The 21,139-nt window shown below is 45.3% G+C and overlaps 1 protein-coding gene across 6 annotated transcripts in view; it reads left to right on the top strand.

Moving 5' to 3' along the window:
- ccser2a (coiled-coil serine-rich protein 2a) overlaps positions 1-21,139 on the top strand; it is an 883,756-nt gene that overhangs the window by 735,729 nt on the left and 126,888 nt on the right. The gene's annotated exons all lie outside the window — the stretch shown is intronic.

Below are 21,139 nucleotides of genomic sequence, written 5' to 3'. Positions count from 1 at the left end.
ATCATCGGGGCACAACCCCTTTTAGATATGTTTGACAGCAGAGTATTTACTTGCATGATTTACACTCCCTTTACTGTTGATGAAGAGCAGCTCTTGGTAAAGTTTCCTTCCTTCGTGCTAGGTTTTTCCTTTGTTCAACAAAACCATTTTATATTTATTTCACACGTTTTCATTTTGTTCAGGGGCATTTTCTGTTTTCTGACACCCAGCGTCACACTCCAGCACTTCCATGTCCGGTTCGATAACATACGCTTTTCCATGTTAAATATCAAAAGACCTTTTGCACAAAGTGCAATATCTAGCAGTCATGCAGATGTGCGTTTTGTAATGCACTGGTATGTAACATTTCCTCAGAGTAAGTTTGCAATCTAGTGGAAGTCGGTGTGAATTGGAGGTGGTTCTATTGTGATTATGGGTTGTTGAGGCGATGGCGCTGCTTTTAGGGAATGTTTTTAATTCACTCCCCAGCGTCTTAGGATGAACAGCCTGATGACTCGCGATACTGAAACCTCTGGAACGTGCAATTATGGTCACAGGTTAGTTGGGACTGGGACCATTCTTTAGCCTTTGTATTAGTCGGCATACTTTTGTGAAATTGGCCTTGCCAAGGCTGTGCTACCCCTTCAGCCTTTACCAGTTCCTTTTAGGATATTGTATTTAATATTTCACCTTATCGGTGGGTTGAAATCTGCAACCTTCCAGATGAACCTGAGTACTTAATCAGCATCGTTGATAAATGCTCAGAATTGTTGCAAATGAGGATCAACCTTTAAGGAGATGATAACATTTTAAAAAATTATTTTTATTGTCACAAGTAGGCTTACATTAACACTGCAATGAAGTTACTGTGAAAAGCCCCTAATCGCCACACTCCGGCGCCTGTTCGGGTCCACTTGAGGGAGAATTCAGAATGTCCAATTCACCCAACAGCACGTCTTTCGGGACATGTGGGAGGAAACCGGAGCACCCGGAGGAAACCCGCGCAGACACGGGGAGAACGTGTTGACTCCACACAGACAGTGACCCAAGCCGGGAATCGAACCTGGGACCCTGGAGCTGTGAAGCAACACTGCAAGCCAGCGGGTTACCGCGCTGCCCATGGTACTAACCTTGGTTTGTTACAGAGAGGTATACTGCGCATACCTGACACTGAAAACTTGTCAAAATCATCTTACTGATGATGTAAGAGCGATATTAAGGCGTGGTCCCATTACTCTCTTTGATGCCCAAGTGAAACATATTCCATCGTTAAGCCTACCCAAGCCGGGTAAAGCAGTAAAGTCAACTTGGGACTCCGATTTCCCCACCTCCAACAAATCTGTTTGACTATCAAACAGCTGCATGGATATTGTAATTGAAGGTGTTGTGCTGAGATGTGTACCCCTATTTTTCACTAAATCACATTTTTAATTTTTAAAATTCAGCTGTACTTGTAACCAACCCTCCAATATATGCAGCATTCTGCTCCTGAAGCCATTAAGGACCTTTTATCATTTGAACCAGTTGTGATATGAAAATGACAAAGTAATATATTGAATGTTATCATTTGGCTACCCAGATCAGACGCGTTACAGGAACTTTAAAAGATATTAAAAATGAAAATGGGTCAATATTTAGAACTTTCCAGCTGCTGTCATTAGGGTAGAATTGCCTTTGGGGAAGATGTAATCTTTTTGAGACATGATTCTGCGACAAGTATTTAATGCTAGTAATATGAAACAGAAAAAAATCAAACCATGGTAAATTAAACTAGATATGTTGAAGAGAATTGCAAAGGACTATTGTCAGCTCTGAATTAATAACACTGGTGAAGAAATTCATTCAGCTCCGATATTCATGAATAATTTGATCTCTGTGGTTAAGAGGGATTATTTAAAACTGTTGGAGGAAGGAGAAGTGATTGTACTGATTGCACCTGTTTTAGATCTTGTTTTGTATTCTATAAACCTGAGAGTCCACCAAGTCGAGAGGCAGCATATCTCTACTCCCGTTTTTCAAACTAAGTTGGAGCAGCATCTCATTATCATCTCATTACCATCTGTCATGTTGATGATTAAGACATTTAAAGGATTTAATTCCAAGCAGCTATCCTGGGCTGGCTAAGGGCCATTTGATAGAGATGTTCAAAACATCATGAAAGGTTCAGAAAGTGATCGAAGGGCCAGCATTGCCTCGGTTGTAGCTTCGAGTCCGAAAGTTATGGATTTAAATTCCACTCCAGAGTCCTGAGCACGTAATCAAGGCTGGCATTTCTGTGCAGTTGTGAGGGAGTGCTGCACTGACAAGATGGGACATTAAATTGTAGCTCAATCTGTATGTATGATACAGCAGCTCGGTTTTGAAATAAAGCAGGGGCACTCTTCAGGTGTCCTGAAAGCAGATCTGGGCCAGCATTCATCCCTCATCCAACACCTAAAGTCAGATGACCTGGCCCTTTATTTCATTGCTGTTTTTTGATCAATCATTTGCCATGTCCCTATGTCATAACAGTGGCTACAGTTCAAAAGTCTATCATTGTATTTCAATCAAATGTATGCCATTTTGAGGCTGTAAGAGGAGCTATAAATGCAATTTTGTCCTGTTTACAATGAAGGGAAGTAGATATACAATTAAATGTAAGAGATCCAGGTCAGCGAGCAGGAGAAACTCATACAAAGTTGGGAGACCATAGATTGACCACTGGTGTTGGAGGCTGAAGCAGAGATCATGCCAAAATTATTTCAAATATGTATCTAATGTATAATTTAAAGGAATATCTGGGAACAGTTCAGAAACATGGAGTTATGATGCTCATGTTGAGGATAAACTCCAACACGGTCTGTTAACGAGTTGTAATTTCTGTGTAATCACCATAGCCGGGATTCTCCGGCCGTTGCGATTCACTTTTCCCGCTGGCAGCGCACCCTGCCCACGGGTTTCCCGGCAGTGTGGGGTGGTTACAATGGAAAATCCCATTGACAGGCGGCGGGAATGTAGAATCCTGCCGCCAGTGAATGGCATGCGGCCGTGAAACAGAGAATCCAGCCCCATACCACAATGTTTCAAAGCCGTAAACCTAATCTTGTTTAAGGTAAATGTATCCAAGTGTGCTTGCTGCCATGTTTACCTGTGTGGATATTAGCAAACTTAGTAAGATAGCATACGCAGGTCTCGTTATATGTTTTATTGAGCAATCTTTGGGGCAAGTTGTGTAGTTATTTTTCATCTGTGTGCAAAGTTTAATTTTTTATAGAAGGGAAACAGAAGATTGAGAGCAGTAGGGAGTGATGCTCAGCATTGCTTTTGTGCGAAGTTATATTTATACTACAGTAAGCCACTGGGCCGTCTTCCTGATGGATCAGAGGTGCTGGCAGTGCATCCTGCTCACAGTTAATCAAGGGATGGGTTTAAATGTATTATATTCTGGTTCTGCTATTACTGATCTGTCACCAGAATCCATGGGCGAATTGTCACTGATCGCTACCCAAGACTGGTAACCATGATGTGGAAGATGCCGGTGTCGGACTGAGGTGAGCACAGTAAGAAAACAGCAGGTTAAAGTCCAACAGGTTTGTTTCAAATCACTAGCTTTCGGAGCACCTGAGGAAGGAGCAGCGCTCCGAAAGCTAGTGATTTGAAACAAACCTGTTGGATTTTAACCTTGTGTTGTAAGACTTCTTACAAGACTGGTAAGGAAGAGGAATAAAACTATTTTAGCTGTAATCTATCGTGAAGTTCAGATCTAATGCTCCAAGAAGGGGACAGCAGCTAGTGTACTTGAGCCTGGCATTTGAATTCCCCGCTGCTGGGAAATACTGAAGTACCAATTATTAGTTCAAATTCAGCTGTGATTAATTGCATTTGCGCAGCCAGAAGAACTCTCCTTTGGAAATGTCATTGGTTGAAATGAATCCCTAGTACGTACACAGCACTTAAAGACATGGTGATGGAAAAGTGTTCACAATTTGCTTCATCAGTCAACTTCTCCTGTAAATGAACCTGATCTTAACTCAAACACATCCCAAAATTAAGCTTTGGTTTCAAACATGAATTGGCCGCCCTGCTTTGAAACCACGTTGATAGTTTCTCAATTGAGATTAGCAAAAGACGTATTAAAAATATTTTGATGGTCAAACACACCATTGTTTTTAATTTGAACAGACAAGGTCAGCAACATTGAAGGGAAATTATTCTTAATCGCTCTGACAGTACATTTCAGATGTCAATGGGTGGGAAGAATTTCTTTGTGTATAAAGTGCCGAAATGTCCTTGGATTTATTTCTGTGTTGTAGATGAGAATTAGTTTTAAATAAATAGATTTGGCGTCACGAGTTTCAAGATTTAAACGGGCAATACAGCCTTGCTAATTTCAATATATTAGAGATCTAGGTCTTGGTGGAATACAAGAAATGAAGCATTCGTCCAACATAAGATTAGCCACCCTCTGAAAATCCAGACTGCAGACAGATGTGTGTACAAGATTGCAAACTTCCCTTACCCCACATGATCCACCAGATTAGACTAGAACCCCAAATTTCCTGAAATATTTCAGCATTGCATGGCAATGCCTAATGTTTTTCCCAGGATGTTTGGGTGTCAGTTAATTGACACTGGCTTTACACTGAAATATTGAATCGTCAAAGCCACCTCCACGTTACCATTCATTCAAGTAGCTCTACCCATGTAAATCTCGAGCATCTACAAGCTTTATAGATTTATGAAAATCATGTGTTAGACCTGTATCCAAGCATTCAGTTACAGATTTCTGGAGATTGATAATTCTCATTTTTGTGGGTTTTTTTGTTCTTTGAATATTCTCACTGAAACTTACAGCGTTCTCATTTATCGTGCCCTCTGTCCCATTGCATCCGAAATGTTCAGATACCTACGGCAGTTCCTGTTCAGTCGGACTAAGCAGCTCAGAATCTTCCCAATGGGAATTCTGCCCTGTGTAATAATGGGAGGGGAGGAGTATCAGAGACGTGCGACTATGAGAATGAGGCTCCAGGGCAGTGAGAAATCACAGTGTGTGGGAAATTCCTCCGAGCTGTCCCCTCGCCCCCCCCCGCCGTCCCTCCTCCTACATCCGCCCCACTACCTATCGTAGAGCTTGCACAGTGTCATGATATTCAAACACACACATCATGATAGACACACCAACAGACAAATCAGAACACACAACACCACAACCAATGACAGAAAGATATAAAAGCACAGACACGACCCCCGGTGGTCAGTATTAGCTGCAGAGGAGGACCAGGACACATCTGCCACCAAACACACTCAGGGAGACAGCACGTGCAGAGTATCCAGAACGAACTGTATTATAAGAGTTAAAATAAAATAGAGTTGTACCACATACAACTGTGTTGGCTCATCTGTGCACCAGAGCACCCAACACCACATGGTACAGGAGTGGATCGATACCTGCCGGCATACCTCAGTGTACACAGACAACCAGCAGTGCCCAGGCAAAATGATAGAGCTCCCGGTTCCGCAGCCGCTCCAGTGCTACGGCGATCTCCGCGAAAACTGGCGGCGATTCCGGCAATGGTTCGAATTGTTCCTGGTGGCAGCTGAACTCCAAGACCTGGATGATAGCGAAAAAATTGAATTTCTCCTCACCATCGCCGGTGCAAGGGCAAGAGAAATATTCACAAGGTTCAGGTTCTTCAGGAGGCAGCAAAGGTACGATTGCCAGGCAGTCCTGGACAAATTCTCCAAGTACTGTGAAGAAAACGCAATCCAATCGGCAAGTAAAGGTAAGAAAAGCTGCAGTACTCACCTCGTGGCCGGGATCCCGGAGCCCGAATTCCCAGAGGCCGAAATCCCGGGCCTGAGAGAGGGCTGGGTCGAGGTCGGCGGCCATCTTGCTAAAGGTATCACGCTAGCACAGTTGCGCGAGAAGTGCGCAGAACCGGAAGTTTCGTTTGCGCATGCGCGAGATGCTGCGCATGCGCAGTCAAGAAAACGGCCATCGGTAAAGGAACAGCGATCTGAGCATGTGCAGTCGCTTCCTACGTGCTACATACCGAGCGTCAGGATGTCAGAGGCCCCAGACTGCACCAATTTAAAGGGGAAATGTCCCAAATCCAATTTAAAAGGGAAACGTCCCAAATCAAAAAAACAAAAATCTGTTAAAGCTGTAAAACAACCTTCCCTCACCTGGAATGACAGCACATTGCCGCAAATTGACCCAGGAGATGAATTTGACCTCCGAAGAACCCTCCGACAAGCAGTTACCTACGCACAAGCCGATGATTCCGACCTCGAATACTTCGATGACGATCTTTACAGTGTTTCCGGACCTCGCGAGCCCAATGATAGCTCCGTGGTCCTATACGACTATGACTCGGACGAACCTTTCGTGTTGCACATTGGCGGCCCCCACATTGAATCCGACGCAGATGCGGATTCATTTTTCGGATTTGAGGATCTTCAATCCAGCAGATATGACGTTCCAACTTATCAGTACCGGATGATGCTGCAGCCTGACATTAACAGACAGGGAGCGGTGCAAGCACACGGAGAGCGCCCTGCTGCCACACAGAGCGTGGGCCACGTCCCGCTCAACGTTCCCGACTCTATGAAAGAAGACATGCAAGACTCCAGAGTGCAGTCCTCGCATGAACCAGAAGTGACTCCAGTGTCACAAGCTTCCACAGCAAGCTCGTGGACAGACTCCACGATAGAAGCAACGCAAGACTCCAGAGCGCAGTCCTTGCACGAACAAGAAGTGACTCCAGTGTCACAAGCCTCCACAGAGAGCTCGTGGACAGCCTCACGATAGAAGCAACGCAAGACTCCAGAGCGCAGTCCTTGCACGAACAAGAAGTGACTCCAGTGTCACAAGCCTCCACAGAGAGCTCGTGGACAGCCTCCACGATAGAAGCAACGCAAGACTCCAGAGCGCAGTCCTTGCACGAACAAGAAGTGACTCCAGTGTCACAAGCCTCCACAGAGAGCTCGTGGACAGCCTCCACGATAGAAGCAACGCAAGACTCCAGAGCGCAGTCCTTGCACAAACAAGAAGTGACTCCAGTGTCACAAGCCTCCACAGAGAGCTCGTGGACAGCCTCCACGATAGAAGCAACGCAAGACTCCAGAGCGCAGTCCTTGCACGAACAAGAAGTGACTCCAGTGTCACAAGCCTCCACAGAGAGCTCGTGGACAGCCTCCACGATAGAAGCAACGCAAGACTCCAATGTGCAGTCCTTGCAGGAACAAGACCATGAGGGTCTAGCAACCTCTCCTGACCAACCAGCGGCAGACGATGCAAGTCTGCCATGCTCACGTGAACAGCAAGAAGGCTATAACAGCCTACCATGCTCCACTACACAGCAGCATGACCATGACAGTCTCTCATGCTACAATGAAGGGCACAGCGCTGAAGACTGTTCAAGCCCAACTGAAGACAAGCCAAAGGAATCGCCTCGTCCAAGCCCGAAGAAAAAAGGTTTATGCGCTGACCTTCAGGATCATTATAGCCGAACAGAGATTAATAATGCTGCACGGCCACAGAAGGATGCTGAGGATTTGCTAACGAAATTAATTGAATGTTTAACTTGCAAGGAGCAGACTGAGAATTGCCAGTGTTTTAGTACGGATCGAAAAAATGGACAAGACATTGATCCTCAGGTAATGGAAATAACACAACCTGAATCATATCTACAGCAGGGACAAATGTCTCCCTTCAACACAACGCCGCAAAATCTCAACTTCGGAGACCAGCAGTTAGTCAGTAATGACTCTTCAAACCTTGAGGGGAACATTAATTGCATTGAACCTATACACACTCCACTGATTATTGAGCAGAACATTGGAGCAAGAATCCTGAGGACACCGACATCGAGTAGCCAGATAACGAATTTAAAACCCACAGCAGTTTCAAGTGAACCAAGTGTGCTTTCCACTAATGGTGAAGATGCAGATAAGGTCGACCCGATTATCCATTGTACCACACTAACCCCAGTGATTAAGCAGTTATGTATGGGGAGTATAATGTGGGCAATTGAGAACAGTAAAAGAGAGACTGTGACCATGCCAGTCCCAGCAAAATCAGACCCAGAGACCATGAAGGCATGTACATTAGACAAAGATACATATGAGGTACCTGAGAAGAAAAGTGAAACGGAATGTTCTTTGGAAAATAGTACAATGTCGATAGAAACATTGGATCCTATATTCGAGACCATACATATGGGAGAATTTGGGGGTAATAAACAAGGTTCTGCAATGTCTGGGGGAAGATTTAAAATTCCAAAGAAGAAAAGCCCAAATGAAGGACAACGGCAAGACAATGACAGTCCACCGACATGGTGTGCACCACCAGATGAAAACTCTGACAATTTACCCAACCCTAGTGAACAGCAAGCTGCTAATGAGGATCTATCCACGGGATGTGAGACGAGTGACGACAGCATCCCACTTCCCATGCAAAAGGTGCAAGGTGACAGACCTCGCCTAGTGCGTACCGAGGCACTCGACGATCACGGTGGGACCACTGACGACTGCGGTGGCGGCGCACCGCTTCCACCCTCGATGGCTCGACCCTCTCCACTGGTTGGTGCATTCCTGCATGTTCCGACTCCAGAAGTGCAGCTTCAGGGAATCTCGGCTGCCTCCAGTGAACCTGTTGGGACTCCGGACGGGGGGCATCGACGGAAGGCAGACCGGACTCCAGATGGGGAGCAGCCAAGCGCCGACTCTGATTTGCGCACGCCAGACCTTGCTCCGGACGGGCGGTGTCGCGGCCTCGGTGATGGCACGCTCAGGGTGACGGCGGATGCCACGGCGACAGGGAATGGATCGCGTGGCAGTCCCACTGGGTCGGCAGTGGCAACCAGCACCGGCGGTCCAAGATGGACACACCAATTCGCGCCATCGCCAGACGTTGATGCGAGCAACAATTCTCTCTCCAAGGCGACATGCTTCGACGTTTCTCTGCGGAGTCGCCCTTCCGGCACAGCAGGTGGCCGGAACCAGCATGCACGGTCTCGGCCAACTTCCACATCTGGCACAGTCATCGCCTTGCATGATATTAGTGATGGTGCTACTTCGATGGCAACGACCCATCGGCTACAAGATGCCGTCCACCACAAACATAAAAAGAAAAAGACTCCACCTTGTTCCTGGCATGCAGGGCGGATGGATTGGTGCGTAGGCGCAATCAGCGAGCTTTGCGCCGCCTTCCACGCTCGCAACTGAACCGTACGCACACGCCGGATCCTCCACTGGTTCCCAAGGATGACTTCGTGGAGATGCCACGGATCATGCCCCTTCCATCGCCACCAGAACCAAACCACAGCCAAGGCACCACTAACAAAGATGTTGAATGTTATATTTGCACGAATGAAAAAACCAAGCACTGCACGAAGTACAACAAATGGTAAAGTAGAGACTTCGGCAACAGCATCACCTCCAACAGTCCAAGGTGAACCAGTGTGACCCCAAATCTCCACAGCTGAACCGGCTTGAGGACCAGCCTATTCTTGAGGCGGTCACCCATTAGACTGGACTTATAACGCTGTTCATACGTTCAAAAAGTCAAACACTTCTGTATTATAACCTGTTGTTGTTTATTGTTCCAGATATCGTCTGACCAGACCAATGTTCAAGTTTTTTTTTCTCTCGCATCCAAGTTTTGTTATGGTACAACCTTGTTAGTGTGACGCACCCGACATCGCCCCATGTAAATAGTTACGTCATATACACACGCGGTACACAACACACACACACACTCTTAGATGCACTCACGACACAATTATATTTATAACCACGTAGGCACATATCTTTGTAAAAAGGGGGGATGTCATGATATTCAAACACACACATCATGATAGACACACCAACAGACAAATCAGAACACACAACACCACAACCAATGACAGAAAGATATAAAAGCACAGACACGACCCCCGGTGGTCAGTATTAGCTGCAGAGGAGGACCAGGACACATCTGCCACCAAACACACTCGGAGACAGCACGTGCAGAGTATCCAGAACGAACTGTATTATAAGAGTTAAAATAAAATAGAGTTGTACCACATACAACTGTGTTGGCTCATCTGTGCACCAGAGCACCCAACACCACACACAGAATGATGAGCACTGCAAAAGTCTTTGCTTTAACAAAGGGTCATCTGGACTCAATGTTAGCTCTTTTCTCTCCCTCCAGATGCTGCCAGACCTGCTGAGATTTTCCAGCATTTTCTTTTTGGTTTCAGTAATTTGCTTTTATACTGTCTGTTCATCTGAACCTGTCGTGTTCCATCATCTTTGAGTTCAAAGATCACTTTGATTGTCGATTTAAACATTGTAGCAAAAGGTGAGGTAGAGACTTAACGTTCACCTCATGACAGTTGGGCATCCATGTTTAATGACTTAAAGTTGATCATTTTTTGACTTAATGTAATTTGCTCTTATTGGATTGGGTTGGATTTGTTTATTGTCACGTGTACCGGGGTACAGTGAAAAGTATTTTCCTGCGAGCAGCTCAACAGATCATTAAGTACATGAGAAGAAAAGGGAATAAAAGAAAATACATAATAGGGCAACACAACATATACAATGTAACTACATAAGCACTGGCATCGGATGAAGCATACAGGGTGTAGTGTTAATGAGGTCAGTCCATAAGAGGGTCGTTTAGGAGTCTGGTGACAGTGGGTAAGAAGCTGTTTTTGAGTCTGTTCGTGCGTGTTCTCAGACTCCTGTATCTCCTGCCCGATGGAAGAAGTTGGAAGAGTGAGTAAGCCGGGTGAGGGGGGGTCTTTGATTATGCTGCCCCCTTTCCCCAGGCAGCGGGAGGTGTAGATGGAGTCAATGGATGGGAGGCAGGTTCGTGTGATACTGGATACATTTATACTGAAGCTGACTGTCAGTGATATGCCGTGCAAATAAATTGATGTTGTTTAATCTGAGTAACATATCCCTCCACACGAATTTACAGCTAGCATGCAGTTAGCAGGATAAACCCAATTATGTGGCGGTCAGCCTCGATTTTTACAGATGTATTCTCTGAGGTGCTGAGCCATGTGTTTTGGATGGCTACGATGTTATGAACTCTGCTCCTAATTGAAATGAGACTCTTGGCACCTCCTGGTGTCCTGTGAGACTGACAGCGTCTCCAGTACATCTTAAATGCATTCCTGGCAGCCAAGCCCTTTTCAAAACAAGTTTATTAAACCAGATTGCACATTCAAAGCCAACTCCCAACAGTTAATACTGGAACTGATTGCCAGATCACATTTGTAATTACTGGAAGATGATTTTAATCCTTTCTAATTCCAGCTACCACTGGATGTGTTGCCACTGTGTGCCAAATAATTTTTAAAAGTTGGCTGTTGCTGGGGATTGTTGAAGGAAAGGCTAATGAGCTCAGGCAGCCTTTCAAACCAATCTTCCAAGCTTGGATAATATTTTCCAAGAAAATTCTACCCAAGCTGGTTAGACAGACAAAGGTTCAAGACAGATCCAGATCCATCGAGAAGGTTCTTCCGCTTCTTCAACAGAATATCACAATACAATGCGTCATCTTATGTGTGTGTCCTGGAGGATCCCAATATTATTAGTCAGAAGGCCCCCCCACACCCACTGAGCGTTCTCTGGATGGTTAGTGGGTGAGTTCCACACTGATTGACATCCTCCTTATTCCCATAAGACCATAGGAACAGAATTAGGCCATTTGGCCCATCGAGTCTCATTCTCATTCCCATTCTCCTGCCTTCTCCCCATAACCCCTGATCCCTCTATTCCCAGTTTTCTCTTTCATCGCAATGGCTTTAGACATGTTCTCTCTAACTTCCCTGTTAACTTCTTCCTCTCCAAGCCCTTTGCACATTGCCTGACTCTTTCATTCCCTTGAATAGACCCAGTTTCCTATGTAATTGTTGAGCTGCTTTGGACATGTATTAACATTCCTTCATTGAGGCTGGGTCACAATCTTTGAGTACCCCCCCCCCCCCCCCCCCCCCGATAGTAGGACAATCCAATGCTGTATCTTAACTATATCAGTTTGATTCATTTAGTTTCCTTTATGAAAGTAACTTGGCACGAGAATAGTGCTGCGGGATGTATAACAACAGAGATGCAGAAGCTTTCGCATGTACAGGGCACATCATGGTGTTACGAGTCCCGGGTATGTACCCCAACATGTAGCTTGGAAAGGAATGCTTCACATCGAGGGCACTCTAATTCTATCCTTAGCTGGAAACAGTACAGCAGCTGTGCAGCTGATATCCATCTACAGAACACAGCTGCCTGTGCTTGTACAGAGACACTACAATTTGCAAATTAACCCGGTCAGAAAGGGCAAGTGAGGTGTTGGTTAAATTGCATCATTTATGCCAGGTAAATGGACAAAATTACTTTGTATTGTAATGTCGGTTAGTCTCTGTTTATTTCTGTTCTTACTTCCATTTTACTAATGTAGATGTTTAACAATTGCCCATCGATTACGGGAGCACATTATAATAAGTATGAAACAGCGTGTCTCGAGATAAATTGGTTTTGTACTGCATGATGTCTGCTGTTCTACACGGGATTGCACAGTGTGACTGTCACTTACGATTTACCCACTCAAACCTACAAGAAGAGGTATCTTTCATATTACCCTGCTGGCAGCAATCTGTTCAGCCTTTTATATTAAACAAAAGATATTTCTTTCCCCCAAGAAAATTAATCATATTTTTGAGATTTCAGTTGATTGTTGCAACATTGAGTGCTGATCCAATTATTATTTCCATTATAATTTTCACACCCAAGTATTAGTAGCACTTACCTTTCAATTTATTAGCTATCAGACATGTTGTGTATTCATGTAGTACGTGTTATGTTGCCAGAATAACAATACGGCTAATGATAATCATAGTTATTTATGCGCAAATGGTATAGCAGCTTCAGATGAGGGGAAAGTGTGTGGTTCAATTTCGAAATCCCAAAGTTCCTGTCTGAGGCATGATGCTCAGCTATTATCTCCGTGAAAACAACATCTCACCATTGAGATACATTGAACAGGCTGGTGATGCTGTATTTGTATGAAACAGACAAACAAAACTCGACACAGAAAAGTCAAATCTATTATTAGAAAGTCTCCCTAAATAAATGCAACATCCCCACCGACACGTGGGAATCATTTGCCTTAGAACAGTGTTCTTCAAACGTTTTTTCCGGGGACCCATTTTTACCAACCGGCCAACCTTCGGGACCCAACCCGGCCGACCTTCGCGACCCACGCCGGGCGACCTTTGCGGCCCACGCCGGGCGACCTTCGTGACCCACGCCGGGCGACCTTTGCGGCCCACGCCGGGCGACCTTTGCGGCCCACGCCGGGCGATCTGCGCGACCCACCATTTTCTCTTACCTTGTTTGCTGCTGACAAAAATGGAGGAAATGGTTTTGGGTCCCTTTGGCCCTCGTACACGTTCCTCCAATGGAACCTGTTGGATGCAGGTGAAGTTTTCCGATGTCGGAAAGTATGGAGTCTCCATCTGGCCAAAGCTCTGAATTTTTTTTCCTGTAAAATTTTACCAAATAAACCCCTCCCCCTAACTTGCAGAAAAAAAAAATGAATAAAATAAATGAAAAAAATAAAAAATAAATGAATAAAATAAATGAATAAAAACCACTCCAGAACTTGTAAAACAAAAAGCTGCAACCGTTTTAAAAAAATAGCGGCCGCACTGCGCATGCGCGCCGATCATCATGCACACATGCGCAATGCGGCCAGATTTTATTTTTTTACATGTTCGCGGCCGCTTGCAGCTGGCGTTATGAAAAGCCGGCTGCTGCGCGGGGATTTGCGCGATCGGGAGCGCCGCGACCCTCCCGGCCCGCGGGTCGCGCCCCCGACTTTGAAGAACACTGCCTTAGAGCGCTCAAACTAGACAAAAAGCATCCGCGAAGGTGCCAATCACCTCGAGTGTACCTGGAGCACGTGAAGGTCAAGTGTAAACAGCGGAAGGAGAGCGCAGAATCCAGAGCGTCTCACCCACCTACCTCATCAAACACCACCTGCCAAACCTGTGGCAGAGTCTGCGGAACCAGCGTTGGACTATTCAGCCACTGCAGAACCCACCTCCCCGGAGTGGAAGCAAGTCACCCACCATCCTGAGAGACTGCCCAAGGGAAGAGATGTCGTTTAGCGAAGTGACGTGTTAATTACTGTCAAACAACATTTCTGGTGCTTTGTACCGATCCGAGTCCCCACGGGAGGAGGGACGGATGGGCCGCTTCCTGGACCAATTGAGGTTTCCAAAGGTGGAAGAGGGACTGGTGGCGGGAATGGGGGCCCCGATTGGGCTGGAGGAGCTGATCGAAGGGATAGGAAGCATGCAGGCGGGGAAGGCACCGAGGCCGGATGGTTTCCCAGTCGAATTCTATAAAAAATATATGGACCTGTTGGGCCCGCTGTTAGTCAGGACCTTTAATGAGGCAAGGGAGCCCCCCTTTGCCCCCGACGATGTCCCGGGCACTGATCTCCTTGATCCTGAAGCGGGACAAGGATCCCCTGCAATCTGGGTTTTACAGACCGATTTCCTTGCTAAATGTAGATGCCAAGGTGCTGGCAAAGGTCTTAGCCACGAGATTGAGGATTGTGTGCCGCAGATCATCCATGAAGACCAGATGGGGTTTGTGAAGGGGAGACAGTTGAACGCGAATGTGCGGAGGCTTTTGAACGTTATCATGATGCCGGCGAGAGAGGGGGAGGCGGAGATAATGGTGGCGATGGATGCTGAGAAAGCCTTCGATAGGGTAGAGTGGGGGTACCTGTGGGAGGTGCTGAAGAGGTTCGGGTTTGGGGAGGGGTTTGTTAGGTGGGTTAGGCTGTTGTATGAGGTCCCGATGGCGAGTGTCGCCACAAACAGGAGGAAGTCCGAGTACTTTCGGTTGCACCGAGGGACGAGACAGGGGTGTCCCTTGTCCCCCCTGCTCTTCGCACTGGCGATTGAACCCCTGGCTATGGCACTGAGGGAGTCAAGGAACTGGAGGGGGTTGGTGCGGGGTGGGGAGGAGCATCGTGTGTCACTTCATGCGGACAGACCTGCTGCTGTACGCGGCGGACCCGGTGGGAGGAATGCCGGAGGTAATGAGGATTCTTAGGGAATTCGGGGACTTTTCGGGGTACAAGCTCAACATGGGGAAGAGCGAGCTGTTCGTAGTTCATCCAGGGGACCAGGAGAGAGGGATTGGCGAGCTTCCACTAAAAAAGGCGGAGAGGAGCTTTAGGTATTTGGGGGTCCAGGTGGCCAGGAGCTGGGGGGCCATGCATAGGCTTAATTTTACAAGGCTGGTGGAGCAAATGGAGGAGGAGTTCAAGAGGTGGGATGCGTTGCCGCTGTCCTTGGCGGGTAGGGTGCAGTCAATCAAAATGACGGTGCTCCCAAGGTTTTTGTTCCTGTTCCAGTGCCTCCCCGTGTTTATCCCGAAGGCTTTTTTCAGGCGGGTTAACAGGAGTATAATGGGGTTTGTGTGGGCGCGAGGGACTCCGAGGGTGAGAAGGGTGTTCCTGGAGCGGAGTAGAGATGGGGGGGGACTGGCGCTGCCTAACCTCTGTGGGTACTACTTGGCCACCAATGCGACGATGGTGGGTGATGGAAGGGGAGGGAGCTGCATGGAAGAGGCTGGAGACGGCATCTTGTGTGGGTACGAGTCTGGGGGCGCTGGCAACGGCGCCGCTGCCGTTCCCTCCAAGGAGGTATACCACGAGCACGGTGGTGGCGGCTGCCCTCAAAATCTGGGGGCAGTGGAGGCGGCATAGGGGAGAAGTTGGGGCCTCGGCGTGGACCCCAATACGGGTGAACCACCGGTTCGCCCCAGGGAGAGCAGGTGGAGCGTTTTTGGGGTGGCACAGGGCAGGGATACGAAAGTTGGGGGACCTGTTTGTGGACGGGAAGTTTGTGAGCCTGGGTGAGCTGGAGGAGAAGTACGGGCTCGCCCCGGGGAACACCTTCAGGTACTTACAGGTAAGGGCGTTTGCCAGACGGCAGGTGGTGGAATTCCCGCAGCTGCTGCCACACACAGTACAGGACAGGGTGCTCTCGGGGGGGGGGGGGGGGAAGGATCTCGGAAACTTACCAGGTGATGCAGGAGGAGGAGGAGGCCTCGGTGTTGGAGGTGAAAGGTAAGTGGGAGGAGGAGTTGGGAGAGGAGATTGAGGAAGGTACGTGGGCAGATGCCCTAGGGAGGGTGAACTGTTCCTCATTGTGCATGAGGCTCAGCCTCATACAGTTTAAGGTGCCGCACAGGGCACACATGACCGGGACAAGGATGAGCCGGTTTTTTGGGGGTGAGGACAGGTGTGTTAGGTGCTCAGGGAGCCCAGCAAATCACACCCATATGTTCTGGGCATGCCCAGTGCTGGAGGAATTTTGGAAGGGCGTAGCGAGGACTGTGTCGAGGGTGGTAGGATCCAGGGTCAAACCGGGCTGGGGGCTTGCAATATTTGGGGTGGCAGAGGAGCCGGGAGTGCAGGAGGCGAAAGAGGCCGGAATTCTGCCCTACGTGTCCCTGGTAGCCCGGCGAAAGATTCTTCTTCAGTGGACAGATGCGAGGCCCCCAAGCGTGGAATCCTGGATCACTGATATGGCAGGGTTCATTAAATTGGAGAGGGTGAAATTCGCCTTGAGAGGGTCGGTACAAGGGTTCTTTAGGCGGTGGCAACCGTTCTTAGACTTCCTGGCAGAATGATAGACATTGGTCAATGGCAGCAGCAGCTCGGGGGAGGGGGGGGGGGGGTTACTTTATTATTGTTTTTGTTATTTACACTGGAGGGTCTGAGGGGGTGTATATACCTGTTGTGTTAAGTCGGGGTGTTAATGTTAATTTATTATTTATGTACAGGGGGTGGAGATATGGAGGGTTGCTTTTCTAGATTGTGTTTTGTACTTAACCCTGTTGGGTTCCTTTTTTCATTTTGTTATTGATATTTTATGAAAACCTTTCATAAAAATTATTTTTAAAAAACAAAAAAAAAAACATTTCTGGTGCTGAAATTCAGCTATTACAAATGTGGAGTTGCATTCCTTCCAGCTTTGATTGATGGGAGGTTTCTAAAATGCTAAATTTGGAGTTAAGCTTTTTTCACTTTTCCTTTTTTACGATCTCTTAATCTACTCTTTATTTCCCTCACTTTATTTAGCTTTCTGTATATGATTTGATATTAATCCACTCGATACGTTTGTTTAAATGTCCCTGCATTGTTTATTTTGCAATCTTTAACCACATTGGTTAAGGAGATGTACAGTTGCTTCACTTGTTCACTCAGATCGCAGATAACCGGGGTCTCAGCTTTCCAATTCTCAGCTCACTCCTCACAAGGAAAAACCCTCAATGTGCAAGGAAAAATCTATCTGTGTTACAGAAAAATGTGGGCCTTTGTGTTTAGTGGATAGCAAATTTTGTTTAGAATTTATCCTAAATTTAGAAATATTCGGCAAGCGTATGAAGAAAGTAATGAGCTGATTGATTATTGTGGATAGCTGTCATTGTTTAGTGGACAGAATGCTGGATGTGGATGCAGGTATATTGCAGTGTTAATGTCAGCCTACTTGTGACAATAATAACGATTATTATTATGTGGACTCGTCCAATCTGCAGTCCCTGCTGAATTCAAAATCAAAGTTGTGATTTGGAATAGCATCAATGATAACCGTACATTATAAATATGGGCTTGTTATTCATCTTGTTGCTAATATGCAGAATGCCTTTTGAGTTTCCCAACACAACAGTCACCACTCCAGGAAGCACTTCCATTATGCAAAGCACTTTAAGGCTTTCTGATGTTGTGACAATGTAAGTGCAAGTATTTCCTCCAGTAAATGGGTATCAGCTGAATGTCAATATATTGTCTGCTGAAAAATAACAGCAAATAAAATTTTCATGAGGAAATCTTTCCGAATGAATTCTTTAGGTTTGAAGGCTAATGGTGTGCAAACATTGAAAATTAAATCTACTTGCTGTGTGTGTGTGGACATTACACTGATTTCCATTGTTTTTGGTATAAGCGATCTTTCCCTTTGCTGAACTTGGATTAATTGGTCAGTCATTTTATCACAACGGGATTATCAATTCCTGCTTCGATTTAATCTAAAGTTCAGCAATAGTTCATGTTTCAGTTACATATTGCACTGTCACTCATACTTTTCAATCTTGGTTTTAAATTGTCATTTCTCTTGTTGGAAAATGGCACCTAATTCAAAACGAATAGCAAATAGAATATCTCAATATCCAGTGCGTAAAGGCAAATAGCAATCTTGGAGCAATTAAATCCCAAATCAAGCCTCAGCTGTTCATTTGACACCTCCAACTATAAATTGCACTGTCACATGATTCATGTATACCCACATTTGGCACTTCGCTCTCTCTCTCTCTCTCTGGCTCTCTCTCTCCCTCTCTCTGGCTCTCTCTCTCTGTCTCTGTCTCTCTCTCAAAGATCTTTATTGTTGCAAAATCCTGAATCACCCATGAGAAATAACCCAGTTACTCTAAGTTATGGTAGTATCTGTTTTCAGATATGTTGCTTCTCAACAAAATGGACCAAATCAACAAGATATTATTCACATTACACTTATTACCTGTTTTACTTATTTATGGTTTTCCCAATTAAATTGTGCCATGACTCTTTAACTCTTTTAAAAAAATGTATTTTTCTAATTAAGGGGCTTGCCCTGCACATCTTTGGGTTGTGGGGATGAGACCCACGCAGACACGGGGAGAATGTGCAAACTCTATACAGACAGTGACCCGGGGCCGGGATCAAACCCGGTCCTCGGCGCTGTGAGGCAGCAGTGCTAACCACTGTGCCACCGTGCTGCCCCTGACTCTTTAGCTCTTGAAATAATTTATGTGAATGCAAAGAAATAAAGTTTTCCCATTAACAGGATAGACAGTCATCTTAATTTCAGGCCCAAAAGCAAATGCTTGTCTTCAGCCTATGACAATCGCCCTTCAGCACACCATCCTTGCTTTCCTCCAAGTATAATAACAATAGGCTTATAGATTGGGGAAGTGCCATGGCTGGGAAACATGGATATCATTGAGAGACAATCAGGAAGAATTTAATCAACAACCTTCAGAACTTGCCTTTACAAAAATGCTGGTATAATTTGGAATTTGAGATTGTGTCCCAGGCACAAACAGCAGGTTTGTATTACTTTGCAGTTGTCACCAGATGTCAAGAGAATTTGATGGCCCTGAGGTCTGCAATGTAGTTGCAGGTCAGATTATGTCAAGTGACATCAGGTGCCAGAATGTGTTTGTGAGATGTAACAGTGCTGTGAATAATGGCTGAGTTTCCTGTAGTTCCTCATTCTTTGTTCCCCTGTTTCTTCTCTCTGACTCAAAAGGTCAGGTTCCAAACGCCACCGTAGGATTTAATCTAGATTGACTCTTCAGCTGCATTGAGGGACTGCAGCAGTGACATAGATCTCATCTTTCAGGTGAAATGTTAACATGGGGACATATAAAAGGGAGTTCTGTTGATGCCCATGCCAACATTTTACCTTCAACAAAAATAACCAAAAACAGATTAAATGTTCATTTATCCCATTGATTTGTGAGAGACCCTTTCTCTATGCAAGTCAACATCCATGTTTGCCTACAATACACCTTAAAACAGTTCATTAGTTGTTAAATGCTTGAAAATGAATTAAGAGCACCAACAAACAAATAATTGCTTCCTATTTGCACTAGGGACTGGGGAGCTCAGTTGGCTGGATAATAGTGTGTGGTTCAGAATTAACACAAAGTGTGGCTTCAACTTGTCTGAGGTAGTTTCCCCACCCCCCGTTATGGAATTTCTTTGTGGTTGCATCTTCCTTATTTAGTTGTTTCATTTGCTCATCAGTTCTATGTTAAAGATGTTCATGTCTATGCCAACAACGTCATCAACAGGGTGATGAATAGAAAGATAAGGATAGTGGTAAGGCCGCAACTGGAGTAGTGTGTGAAGTTCTGGGCACTCTTATGGGAAGGAGAGTCATGGACTGAGTATGGCAAAGGCTGAATAGAAATGGGGTGCAGGAATAAGAATTGAAAATTGTGAAAGATTTGAAAAACATGTTATGTAAGTGGGGCAGAGCAAGTTATGAGAAAATAAATAAGGGATTTCAAGGTTATGAGATTCTGAGTATCAATTATTGTTATTTTCAGCAGTTGATAAATTGTTCGAAAGGGAGAATATCCTCCAATTATCATTAAGGAGAGAGGGAAATTTGGAATCATTTTTCCGAAGGCCTGTTAGATGATGGAATGTTTTGCTACACGTTATTAAGACGAGACAATGACGTTATTTAAAAGGGTATTTGATGTGTTCGAGAAGGAAGCACAGAATAATGATACAGGGAAGGGAATGTGATTAGAAAAGCTAGTTTCACGTGAATTGCCATTTTCTCCAAGCCTGCCTTCTATCTCTGACACAGCTACAATGAGTCAAATGGCTGCTTGCTGGGCTATTATTTCTACATAGCTCATTATTGACTTTTCCTACTTGTTTCTGATGTTTCTCGAATTCAGTGTCGTAGCAGACTACAAAAAGATGGAAATTCATTTTTGTAAGCTTGTTTGCAACCGTATGTTTTATTTCTTTACCTCGTGTTTCAATAGTTTTGCTCTTCTTTCAAGCCATTTTATTTTTAACTCATTTCATTACTGATTAGTTGGGAATATGTTATATAACATAAAATATTTGCATCATTCTTGTGGCAGAATAATTATGGATGATGTAGTCTCTTCACTTTAATTACTACCAAATTCCCTCAGCTAGCTGAGAGCTGGAGATTCTGTCACTGACCAGGACACTATAAATGGAGCCATCTCGCAGCTGCTGAAAGAACACATTTGTCTGTGTTCTTTGACTAGTGTACACTCCATCTGTTCCTGATTAGAATAAGGACATTGTGATAAGGACAGAAACTCATTACTGCAAGAAATTGCATTGCCTCAGGATGTATAACATGGCGTGACATCTCCAGAATATGAATCACTGCAAGAAGTGCTTCATTAATGAGTATGTAATTAAATAGGTTTGTGCTAATATTTACTCACTATTTGCCAAGTTATAGATTTTTGTGACTGCAGTAATAACAAAACAAACTCTAAATTTAACAAATGAGGTAGAAAGTTTGGATTTTCAATGGTTTGTGCTGCCAAAGTGAATTGT

This window comes from Scyliorhinus torazame, chromosome 28 (genome assembly GCF_047496885.1).
Source record: "Scyliorhinus torazame isolate Kashiwa2021f chromosome 28, sScyTor2.1, whole genome shotgun sequence".
In the NCBI taxonomy this organism is placed as follows: domain Eukaryota; kingdom Metazoa; phylum Chordata; class Chondrichthyes; order Carcharhiniformes; family Scyliorhinidae; genus Scyliorhinus; species Scyliorhinus torazame.
Note: the sequence above shows the minus strand (reverse complement) of the source record. Positions and strands in the feature narration are given on the sequence as shown.